The following is a 12,634-nucleotide window of genomic DNA, read 5'->3' on the forward strand; positions in this document are numbered from 1 at the left end:
ACATGAACAGGTCGTAGTGATAATCATAGCTCAAGCATTCATAGGTTTGTACAGATAAATTCATATTTAATGTTTGCAATATTCGTACACCTAAGAAAAAACTTTATTTAGATGTGATTTCAACAAAACCATCCCTGTTGCTGACAAGGTGTGAATTCGTATCCTTAAAGGGGTATATTTAGAGAAAATAATAATTTGTTAGCACCTCTTCGGTGCGTGTAATGGTGTAAAAGTATAAAGGATATGAGCAGATATAAGTCAAAACAAACAACTGTTAGCAAATTCATTTACCATTTAAGAATATCTATGTCAGTGACGTAAATTTGTTTCTCTGCTTTTCGTGACTGATATTTATATGCGTATTTTTTATTTAGATAAACTTTTTGATTTGTATTAGATGTTCCTCACTCTTCTCTTCTGGTGAATCAGTGGTGGGTATCTGGACTTACAACGCTAAAATCCTGCATAGGTTCCGCACATCGGAGAGAGCGAAGATTGCCTATGAACCAAACAACAAGCTACTCCTTTAACACCTGCGTTTCAGTGGTATAAATCTGATTTTAGTTCTGTTTAAGTCACTTATGTTTCAGTAATATAATTTAATATAATCTCTCAGATATTTCTCCTTTTATAGTCACCTAGATACCTATGGTACAGGCCACCTTAAAGAATTCCAACCGGAGGTCAAAGCTGCATATTTCTATTTTGTGCATTACAGGACTACAGAAAGGACGTTTACGAGAGTCTAGCGTTGCAACCCCTTCTTCCATTACTGAAGAGGTTTCAGGTGAAAACTGTTATTATAAATTATTGTTCTGCAATTTACAGAGGTGAAAAGATGTCCCTTTTCTTCATCCACATTTTCCAAAGTCCGTTAACCGGGTGTGGGAAAAAAATCCTTATATCTAATTTTAGTAATTCAATTATAGAAACAGAAGTCTATCAGAGATTAACGAGTGGTATAATATTATTTCTCAAAGCTACACGAGGGCCATCGGCGCTAGCCATCCCTAAATTGGCAGTGTAAGACTAGAAAGAAGGCAGCTAGTTATCACTACCCCCTACGAACTCTTCGCCTACTCTTTTAACAACGAATAGTGAGATTGCCCGTAACATTATAACGATACCACAGCTGAAAGGGCAAGCATGTCTGGTGTGACAGGGATTCTAACCCCCGACCAACAGATTGCGAATCGAGCGCCCTCACCACCTGGCCAGGCCGGGCCGTTGTACGAAGGAGTCTAGTGTGTTAACTTGGACGATGACTGACTGGTTCATTTTAGTTTGTTTGTTTGTTTGGAATTTCGCACAAAGCTACTCGAGGGCTATCTGTGCTAGCCGTCTCTAATTTAGCAGTGTAAGACTAGAGGGAAGGCAGCTAGTCATCACCATCCACCGCCAACTCTTGGGCTACTCTTTTACCAACGAATAGTGGGATTGACCGTCACATTATACGCCCCCACGGCTGGGAGGGCGAGCATGCTTAGCGCGACTCGGGCGCGAACCCGCGACCCTCGGATTACGAGTCGCACGCCTTACGCGCTTGGCCATGCCAGGCCGGTTCATTTTAGACACTAATTTATTGGTATCAAATCTGCAGAAGTATGTTTGTTTACTTACAACGTTCACTTCTGCACATTTCTCGATTCTGTTCGCTTTAAATTAACGTTAAGAAAACTGTGATATGCGATCTGATTGTTTTACAATGCTCTATCTCTGGAAGGACTATTATAAGTGGCCGCCATTTTGCAGAGACTTACTTACATGCATGTTTTGTCTAACGTGACCACATACTAATCGTTGTCACGTGCTAGATATTTCTCTCTCAAGCTTTGACAGCTGTATTTCCATTTGGTTATTCTCTTTGAAATACACTTCTGAGCATTGAATTTGTGTTACTTCTGTGGATCTACATTTCTCTGAATCGTTTGCAGTTTCAGTGAAGCCTTCAACATTAGCTGTCATAGATCACTAGGTTCTCTGATCACTTCGCGTATTTAACTTTTTCTACTACCTTCAGGGTGCAGTTCGTTGCCAATTGTGGAAAAGCTGGCTTTTCCTTTATGTTCCTCGTTTACGGTTAAACGTAACAGACATTTTTTTTTCTTGATCACGTGATACTTTAGTACTTTGTAAGCATTCGTAACCGCGGAATGGAGAAATTTATCGCCAAAAAATGTTGAAATATAAACGTTTTGAAAGAAGTAAGTTTGTTGGCACTATTTGTTCTTGTTAATCAATACGCCCCCAACTTTTAATTCGGTTTGTTTAGAATTTCGCGCAAAGTCACACGAGGGCTATCTACGCTAGCCGTCCCTAATTTAGCAGTGTAAGACTAGGGGAAGACAGCTAGTCAACACCACTCTCCGCCAATTCTTGAAATACTTTTTTACCAACGAATAGTGGGATTGACCGTAACATTATAACACCCCCACGGCTGAAAGAGAGAGCATGTTTGGTGTGACGGGATTCGAACCTGTGATCCTGGGATTACGAGTCGAGTGCCTTAACCACCTGGCTATGTTGGGCCTCAACTTTTAATAAAATGTCACGGAGAAGGCCAATGGAAAGATTATTGGATATGTAAATAGTTACATTATATGGTGATCAGCTCTCGTAGCAATAACATGTATATAAGGTTTCATATTCGATCACCGTTTAGATGTCTATGTGTTAGATCACCCTTTAGATATCTATGTGTTAGATCACCCTTTAGATGTCTATGTGTTAGATCACCCTTTAGATATCTATGTGTTAGATCACCCTTTAGATATCTATGTGTTAGATCACCCTTTAGATGTCTATGTCTTATGAAACCGTTAAATCTTTGATTTGATTGAGTGTTTGAATTTGAGCACAAGACTACACAATGGACTATTTATGTTCTACTCACTGCGAGTATCGAAACCCGGTTTCTAGCGCTGTAAATTCGCAAGCATAACGTTGTACCACTGGCGAGCTGAATCAGGGAAAAAGTACTAATTAGCAAACTTACAACAAAAGCAACAAATGGTTAAATTTCCTAACATATTCTTGAGAAATAATGAACGAAAGTACATAAAGACATGCTGTGACACGTCAATATTTCTGTGTCCATTACCTACGAAGCTTTTTGGTCAATATCAAACTTCATCAGGTCGGTTGGCTTACGACAGACATAACGACTGTGAAATGGTTTACGGGAGTAAGTTATAATTACTATCAACTTTAATTCATTTACAAATTATATTTTTATGGTAAGGTTAATAACATCGTATTACGTGTTTATTTTACTTATAGCATCAATTATTTATTATTATTTATATAATTTATGTACAAATTATATTTCTAGGGTAGGGTTAATAACACGATATTACGTGTTTATTTTACTTATAGCATCAATTATTTATTATTATTTATTTAACTTATTTACAAATCATATTTTTAGGGTAAGGTTAATAACACAATATTTCGTGTTTATTTTACTTATAGCATCAATTATTTACAAATTATATTTTTAGGGTAGGGTTAATAACACGATATTGCGTGTTTATTTTACTTATAGCATCAATTATTTATTATTATTTATTTAATTTATTTACAAATTATATTTTAGGGTAAAATTAATAACACTATATTTCGTGTTTATTTTACTTATAGCATCAATTATTTATTTAATTTATTTACATATTATATTTTTAGGGTAGGGTTAATAACACAATATTACGTGTTTATTTTACTTATAACATCAGTTATTTATTATAATTTTACTTTAATTAACTTCATTATTGTTCACAAAACATGGCGGGCCAATAAGCTAACTTTCTTATTCTTCTTGTTACCGTTAATTTATTAACTTGTTAAAATATTAGTTAAAAATGGTAGTAATACTTCTTTTTATTATATATATATATTTATATAAAGACCATGGCAGACATTGAAGATGAGTCGTCTATATAGATATGTGTATCTCTGTAGAGTAGCTTTAACTACAGTAATGATCAAGTTTCATGAAAGAGATAAATTATATTTAATTACAAAGTATTTATTTTAACAATAGCATTATTTTTGTCAAGAACAAATCTCATTACAACATTTAACATTGGTCAGATAGACATTTTTTATTACAACGAACTGTCAGTTGTCTTATAAAAACGGTTTGTTTTAGTATCACAATGAACAGTTAGTTAACTTATAAAAATGGTTTGTTTTAGCTCTACTATGAACTACCACGAATAGTTAATTTACTTATAAAAAGAATAATGGCTTGTTCACATTGATTAAACTGTCTATCGTAAGTCTTCAATAATAGAAGCATAATTAGTAAATGTAAGCCTGATTTCAGGACGTTAGCAATTCCGCACAATATTCCAATTATGATTCAAGCACAAAGCCTACAGTTTGTCGTTTGTGACCCTGTTCTGACTATAATTCACTGACAGAATCTCTCAAGACAACGAGCAGCGTGTAGAAGGTTGATTCTGTGCCATTCATTCACGTATGAAATTTGGCTGGCATGTTTGATGTCCATCTCCGTGTCTTTTGTGGCCTTCCTCAGTGAACAGAGTAGAAGATAAACTCCTGGAGTACCGGTGACAAAATGAAGTTCGCACAGTAGCTGCCCGGCCGGCAGCGTTATTAAATTCCACGGAATACATTACTGCTCGTAGTCCGGTAGAAGCAGGTGTGTCAGGAATAAAAGAAATCATATTCGACAATAGGAGCAGCAGGCGCGTGCTCTGCGTCATCAGTCTCCTCATATTAATATCCGTGTGGATGTGTTCCTTTACCTCGTACCTCGCGCAGTCAGCAATCTTGGAAAATATCGTCGAAGTTTGAACAATAGAGAAAACATCTTTTCTTTGGTGAATATCCGGGTCGGTAGTTTTGCGTGCACTTATGGAGCGATGGGAAATAACACGCGCTCATCTCGCCCTCAATTGAAAACGTTTTTTTTTTTTTTTTTCTCTCATGTTCCTTTTAAGGGTTTTGGAAGATTTCATTATCATTTGAATACACTTGGTTGAAAAAAAAAAAAATCATACGGGAAAAGCGTCCCCTGTTGGGTATTCCTGAAATCACTTCCCTCTCCGAGTTGCATGACTAACTCACTCATAGTCAAAAACAAATTAAAAAAAAAAACTTAGCTCGTGAAGTTTGTTCAGAAAACTCCAAGGCACATCTCGTGCATTTTTGTTAATAATTGGTTTTCATAAACACATACTCACGTATCTACTTGTATATATATATGTATACACACTATACACACATATGTAAACACAAACACGAAGCGTAAGAAACAGAGATTCAAGCGGAGAGTACAATCGAAATAGCGTTGTTATTCTGTGATATATATATATAAATACGCTAACGAAATGGAAAACATATCTTCATTTACTGATAGCCTTATATCGTAGATAAACGGATGGCTAGGTAGACTATATGTTCTTTACAGCCATATTATACCATTCGCGTATTTTACTTGGTCAAATATATTCCTGCGACAAGTTTTAAAATTTTCCGAGACCCAAGCCTATGGAACGCAAAACATATTCTAAGAATTTTCCTCGTTTTATGACGATATATTTTGATGAGCTTCGGTTAAATTGATGAATTTAATTGAATAATTACATTTTACCTAACTAAGAGGAACTTACTGCATTACTTTGGAGATCTTATCTACTTCTGATCTGATCAGCGGCTGCCTCATCCTGTCTCCGTCACGTCGTCTCAAGCCGTAGTTTAGTCACTAGGTCGTTACCAGGTTCTAGTTTAAGCTCTAATATCGTCGTGCCTGTTTCTCACTGGACTATAATGATGGCAATTTATAGAAAAAGATGTATCATTAGTTTCTTGGCAAAACTGGACAAGAAAGAAGGCACCTAGCAGAGGATGAGTTTATGGGCTTTCTTTAGCAACGTTGAACTACCTTGCTCACTAAGGTCGATAATAGAGTTTTAGTTAGGGAAAGAACAAAGCGGCTTGATTACTGACATCCGCTGTATTCTAGGTATTCATTGATAATTTAAAAAACAATTTATTTTCTATCGTCTGCTGTTAACACGATAAAAAATTACTTCAGCGCAAAACTTTTGTTTTTTTACTGACAAAGTTGAAAATTTGTAGAATTTCATCCTAGAACTTGGCCGTAGATCTTTGACAATGCTTAAAAATTAAGCTGGTAATTTTAAGTCTTATAGTATTTTATCCTAGGTCATAAAGTGGAGATTTGACAGTGCCTAAAAATTAAACTGGTAATTTTAAGTCTTTAGAATGATTGATGTAATTCTGAGAGTTTAAAATAATTTGGATGAAATAACTAATGTTTTGACTAATTCTATGGGTTAAATTTTGTATCCAAGAGTTTCCAGAGAAGCACAAATCAAACTTATAAACCTTGGATGTTATAATTTTCATTTCGGACATAACTCATATGTTATAATTTTCATTTCGGACATAACTCATATGTTATAATTTTCACTGCGGACATAACTCATATGTTATAATTTTCACTGTGGACATAACTCATATGTTATAATTTTCACTGCGGACATAACTCATATGTTATAATTTTCACTGCGGACATAACTCATATGTTATAATTTTCATTGCGAACATAACTCATATGTTATAATTTTCATTGCGGACATAACTCATATATTATAATTTTTATTGCGAACATAACTCATATGTCAACGCTTTTGGAACATCAATAATTTTACTCTTTTCTAGAAATGTCTCAGTTTCACTTCAAAGTTAATGTCCACAAATACAAGTCAGGTTTATTTTTTAAATCATTCTATTTGAAGAAGAACAACAACAATATATGATATACAAAAACGTCGGTATGTTTTTATTATTTAACAATACTTTTGGCCTTAAGCATCGGTGCATACGTTGGTGAAACAAGTCGTAGCATACCAACGTGTCGAAACTGAAATAAATAATTCTACATATTTTTAGGATCAACTACCAGATCTCCGTTTAGGTACAACATCTAAAAAAAAAATGTTATTATGGTCCACAACAAAACCTTTTTTTTTCACATAAAGGAATTCATTTGATGCTCTTACATAACTTGAAGCTTGCCTTCAGTGTTCTTAAGACGTATTATAACTTCTATTGACTTGAATGTGCTGCGTTGTGCTTCTGATGTTTTAGCTCTTTATTATTAATATTTCATCTTGGTTTCCTTCACTAGGCACTTATCAAAGTAGTGTGATAAATATTATATAAGTTTACAGTTTGTTGTGATAAACAAACGTAAGCATAGAGTCAAATGAATAATGAAACAAGGATTATGTTATTTGGTTTTAACGCAAGAGATTTTAATGAAAATTAGTTAAATAAAAACAAACATTCAGAGGTTACAGCACGGTAGAATCACTGTTCTCAGAAGAGTATTTACAATTTATGATATACCATAAACAGTCTGTTTGTTTGCTCGTTTTAAATTTTTCGCAAAGCTACTCGATGGCTATCTGCGCTAGCCGTCCCTAATTTAGCATTGTAAGACTAGAGGGAAGGCAGCTAGTCATCACCAACCACCGCCAACTCTTGGGCTACTCTTTTACCAACGAATAATGTGATTGACCGTCACATTATAACGCTCCCACGACTGAAAGGGCAAGCATGTTTGGCGCGACCGGGATTCAAACCCGCAACCCTCGGATTACTAGTTGAACGATTGAACACACTAGGCCATGTTGGTGCCTTTATACGGTGTCACACCTTAATTTGGTTTAAATAATATAATTCTGCCGGGCCCCCTAAACAGTCTGAGATATAAATAAATTAAACTTTTAGTTCGGTCCCTTTTGTATGGGCCCGGCATGGCCTAGTGTGTTCAGGCGTTCGACTCTAATCCGAGGGTCGCAGGTTCGAATCCCGGTTGCAGCAAACATGCTCGGCCTTTCAGCCGTGGGGGCGTTAATAAAGTGACGGTCAATCCCAATATTCGTTGGTAAAAGAGTAGCCGAGTAGCCCAAGAGTTGGCGGTGGGTGGTGATGATTAACTGCTTTCCCTCTAGTCTTACACTGTTAAATTAGGGACGGCTAGCACAGATAGCCCTGGAATAGCTTTGTGCGAAATTCAAAACAAACAAACCCTTTTGTATGAACTGCGAAAAAGAAAATGGTCGTTAATATATGCCAGTCTGTAAGGTTTTGTAAGCACAAAACACCACAAAAAAGATAATGAATTCATGAGGTTATTTAAAGATGAATTTCAATTGTTAATATCCTACAACACGATTTCTGCGACACAGAAAAATACTAGACACACTGCATTGTGGCATATTTCCTGATGAGTTGATGTTGCACTGGCCAATTCAGAGTATAGGAAAAAGTCACGTGCTTCCTCGAACCGCAATTTACGTGATATATAATGTTAGAATAGAAGACATGACACACCGTTTACTGATAGGTTACAGATATATAGAATAATGCGATCTCTAAGCTGCGTATTTCATCTGGATAGGCCTACAGCCGCCACTGACGACAAGTGAACTTTTACAGTAAAAATTTATTGGTGTGAAAAATATCTGGCTATCAGAGAGTTAAAGTTCACTCTCAATCCACGAGAATACGATTTATTTCGTATTTCGAAAAAATCTGCCTTGACACGGGGACGGAAAGTTATATGTTCAGTCTATTGGATTATCTCGTATCTAATAAGGGTAAGAAAAATGAAAGTTTATTCAGATTAAAAATGGGATATTGAACTAACATTTTTACCAATTATATATTTGTCTTTGTTGGTAATGTAGGTATGTTGTTTAATTATGACATCCATATTTCATGTTTTAAGCTTGTAAAAGTTTTAAATATCGTTCGTTCTAGACTTACGTCACAAGTTTTTCAAATAGCCGTTTAGTTCACGAAAGCTAAAATTAGATAATTATTCTCAGATTTCTTTTTAATCTTTCCCTAAAAAGAAAAAAACACACCAAGTTTTATGCGGTTAAAAATCCACAATTCATAAGGTTTTCCTTAAAAATATAAAGACAACCTCGCTTTTGTATGGTTAAATATCCATTATCCATAAGTTTTTCCTTTGAAAAACACGGTCTAGGTTGTATATGGTTAAAAATCTACGATTCATAAGCTCACCAAACAAGAATCTATAACAGCATCTACAAAACACCTTAATGAGCATGTTTTTCAAGCACATCCTTAAACGAATATTACTAGTTTCAGGTTTTAAGAAAATAGTTACCCTAAGTGCCTTTACAGTCCAATGATAAATACATACCAAGGCTTCAAAAGCTTTGAACCATTTTTCTAGTAATACAAAATTTATAATCACAGAACTCAATGCAAAAACATTTAAAATAACACAATATTTACTTTATCATCAAAATAAATAGAAGTTTCGCTTATCTCAATTAAATGCACACGTTATTAAGTCTTGCAACAACAATATTTCCGTATTATTTGTCTCAGCAACAACAATATGTCCATTAACCAACGCAGCTTTGTGTAATTATAAGTTGCATTTGAACCAGATATATTCTGTCTTGACTGGGATCTCTATAAACTTTATTATTTGTCTAAGCAACAACAATATTTCCGTATCATTTGTCTCAGAAACAACAATATGTCCATCAACCAACGCAGGTTTGTGTAATTATAAATGGCACTTGTACTCGATAAACTCTGTCTTGTCTGGGATCTCTCTAAACTTTATTATTTGTCTCAGCAACAACAATATTTCCGTATTATTTGTCTCAGAAACAACAATATGTCCATCTACCAACACAGGTTTGTGTAATTATAAATGGCCCTTGTACTCAATAAACTCTGTCTTGTCTGGGATCTCTCTAAACCTTATTATTTGTCTCAGCAACAACAATATTTCCGTATTATTTGTCTCAGAAACAACAATATGTCCATCAGCCAAAGCAGCTTTGTGTAATTATAAATGGCACTTGTACTCGATAAACTCTGTCTTGTCTGGGATCTCTCTAAACCTTATTATTTGTCTCAGCAACTACAATATTTCCATTAAACAACATGTAATCAGAAGTTTTAGTTAGTGCGAATAAAATCAGATTATTAAAACATTTATTTTTTCCACCCAACAGTTTAGTGTGGATGTTCCAACACATTTATAAAACACTATATTTTGAATAATTTTAGAAAACAAATTGTTTTACCTATTTGATAAAATGTTTGACGACGATTTCTTATCTTAATACGATGTTTGAAGTTCTCAGCATCGTCACAGTAAACATCGTCGTATACAGTCCTGTCCTCTCTGTCGACGGTGCATCATGACAGTAGTCCTGCATCTCTGTTTCTATTGAACAAGGCTCAGTCGTACGTCTGTAATATCCAAAGATTATTTAGTGTTGAATCTATGTTTTCAGATTCGTATGCTGAACAGAAGGTATTTTAACAAGTTTATGTTTTATTGAATTTCGATGAAAATTTATGCTAAACCGTTACACCCTTCATTGTGGCATAGATTACAAGTTTCCAGATAGATATGAAACATTCATTCTGCTAAGCAGGTGTTTCAATACTGTTTTATAATGACAATTTTGAGTATTTTCTTAGCAAGTGGTTGTAGAAAAATGAACTAATTCTTTCGTTTCTCATAACTCTCCTTTAACCCAGAAAGCAAATATGTCATGAAGCTAAACGATTTGGTTTGATTTTGTTGACTCTGTAGAAGTGCGAGAGATTTTCGATTTCGAGTAGATCAAATGTGTACTTTCTCGATGCAGTCAATGTCTTGTTTTGTCCATTGGTTTTATTGGAATTTCATGTGCTCGAAGATGTTTATTTCTTCCGAAATACTGCATAAAAGGCCTAGTTATGATGTGATAGAAACTGATTTATACATACGTAGAAAAGACGATAGTTTAAAATAGTGTTTCTTTCATTAATCTACAGTTTCAATTATTATTTTCTCTGTAAGAGTTAAAAAAAAACCATAAAATTGTGTCGAGTTTTAAATTTCAATTCCAAACAAGTTTTTTTTTTATTTCAAATATAAATAAATTTATTTTATATGTAAACTAATTACATTCAGAAAGTTTAACCGATCGAAAATTTAAACCGTAATTATCTTTGTTAGGGTTAAACGGTAAGTTTTAAATTTAAGGAACAAACACATTATATTAATTTGCATCAGTTATGTAAATTTTGTTTTTACTACGTTCACTTATTATTTTTTAACTTTTAGTTATTTTCTTAAAGTAATGTATTTAAATCTAGCAAATTAATTGTATAATGAAGAATTGTAGAAAAAATTCTAATAGAAAATTGAAATCGAAAGTTATACAACTTCTCTACATAAAAACTGATTACTAAATTTCGTTTGTCTTTAAAATAAGAATAATTCAATTTCAAACAAACATATATCGCTTCCTTTAACCAACGTAGCATTCGTTAATTATAAATGACAATTAGAACTCTCTCTTTCGCTGTCACTAGAAGCTTACACATTACTTGAAATAAAAGTAAATGAGAAACTTGGAAGCAATTTTCTCTTCCAAAACAAAAGAAATTATGGTATTCATAAGAATTATTTCTAAGTACGGAGATCTATCTGTTTTTATTGTCATTAATTTAGGAAATTCTAGCATAATTTCTTCCGTAAGAATAACTACGTATCATATAGTTTCTAAATCTACGACTTCCATATTTTTGAAAGTGTTTGTTTGTTTGAATTTCGCGCAAAGATACACGAGGGTTACATGCGCTAATTTAGTCGTCCCTGAATTAGGAGAGCAAGACAAGAGGAAAGGCAGCTAGTCATCACCACCTACCACCAACTCTTGGGCTACTCTTTAACCAACGAATAGTGCGATTGACCGTCACATTATAACGCCCACACGGCTGAAAGGGCGAGCATGTTTGGCGCGACGGGGATGCGAACCCGCGACCCTCAGATTACGAGTCGCCCTTCCTTAACGCGCTTGGCCATGCCGGGCCTGTCCACAGTCACTATGACAACTGAAAATCAAAAAAGCAAATCAACAATAGTCAGTATTCAGAAATTTAAAACTCATCCAATGAAACAGATAAACTAATACAGCGCACAGCTTCGCAGTGCAATTTTCTTATAACTGGTTATTTTGGGTGTTATGAAAATGTGGGCGTTGTCACTGTAAGTCGTTGAGAAACACTAAGTGTAATTACGACGCTTAAATGTTTCGTTTGAAATGTGCTGTTTTAAATTAATCACAAAGTTATACAATGGGCTCTCTGTGCTCTGCCCACCAAGGGTATCGAAACCCAGTTTTTAGCGTCGTACATCCGGAGACATACCGTTGTGCCACTGGGGGGGGGAAGCTCGTTTGAGATGTGAAAGAATAACACCAATCTTGAAAATGAAATATACTTCAATAACCTGATTCCAAACTTTAAGGCCCAGCATGGCCAGCTTGTTAAGGCGTGTGGGCGTAATAATGTTACGATCAATCCCACTATTCGTTGGTAAAAGAGTAGCCCAAGAGTTTGTGGAGGGTGGTGGTGACTAGCTGCCTTCCCTCAAGTCGTACACTGCTGAATTAGGGACGGCTAGCGCAGGTAGCCCTCGTGTAGCTTTGCGCGAAATTCAAAATTAAAACGAACCAAACTTTAAAATATTTAAGAAAATAACATGACGTCAAGATACTTTGAACAAAGCCTTCGTTAAGTAAAC

Source organism: Tachypleus tridentatus, chromosome 8 (genome assembly GCF_004210375.1).
Source record: "Tachypleus tridentatus isolate NWPU-2018 chromosome 8, ASM421037v1, whole genome shotgun sequence".
NCBI classification, from domain to species: Eukaryota; Metazoa; Arthropoda; class Merostomata; order Xiphosura; family Limulidae; genus Tachypleus; species Tachypleus tridentatus.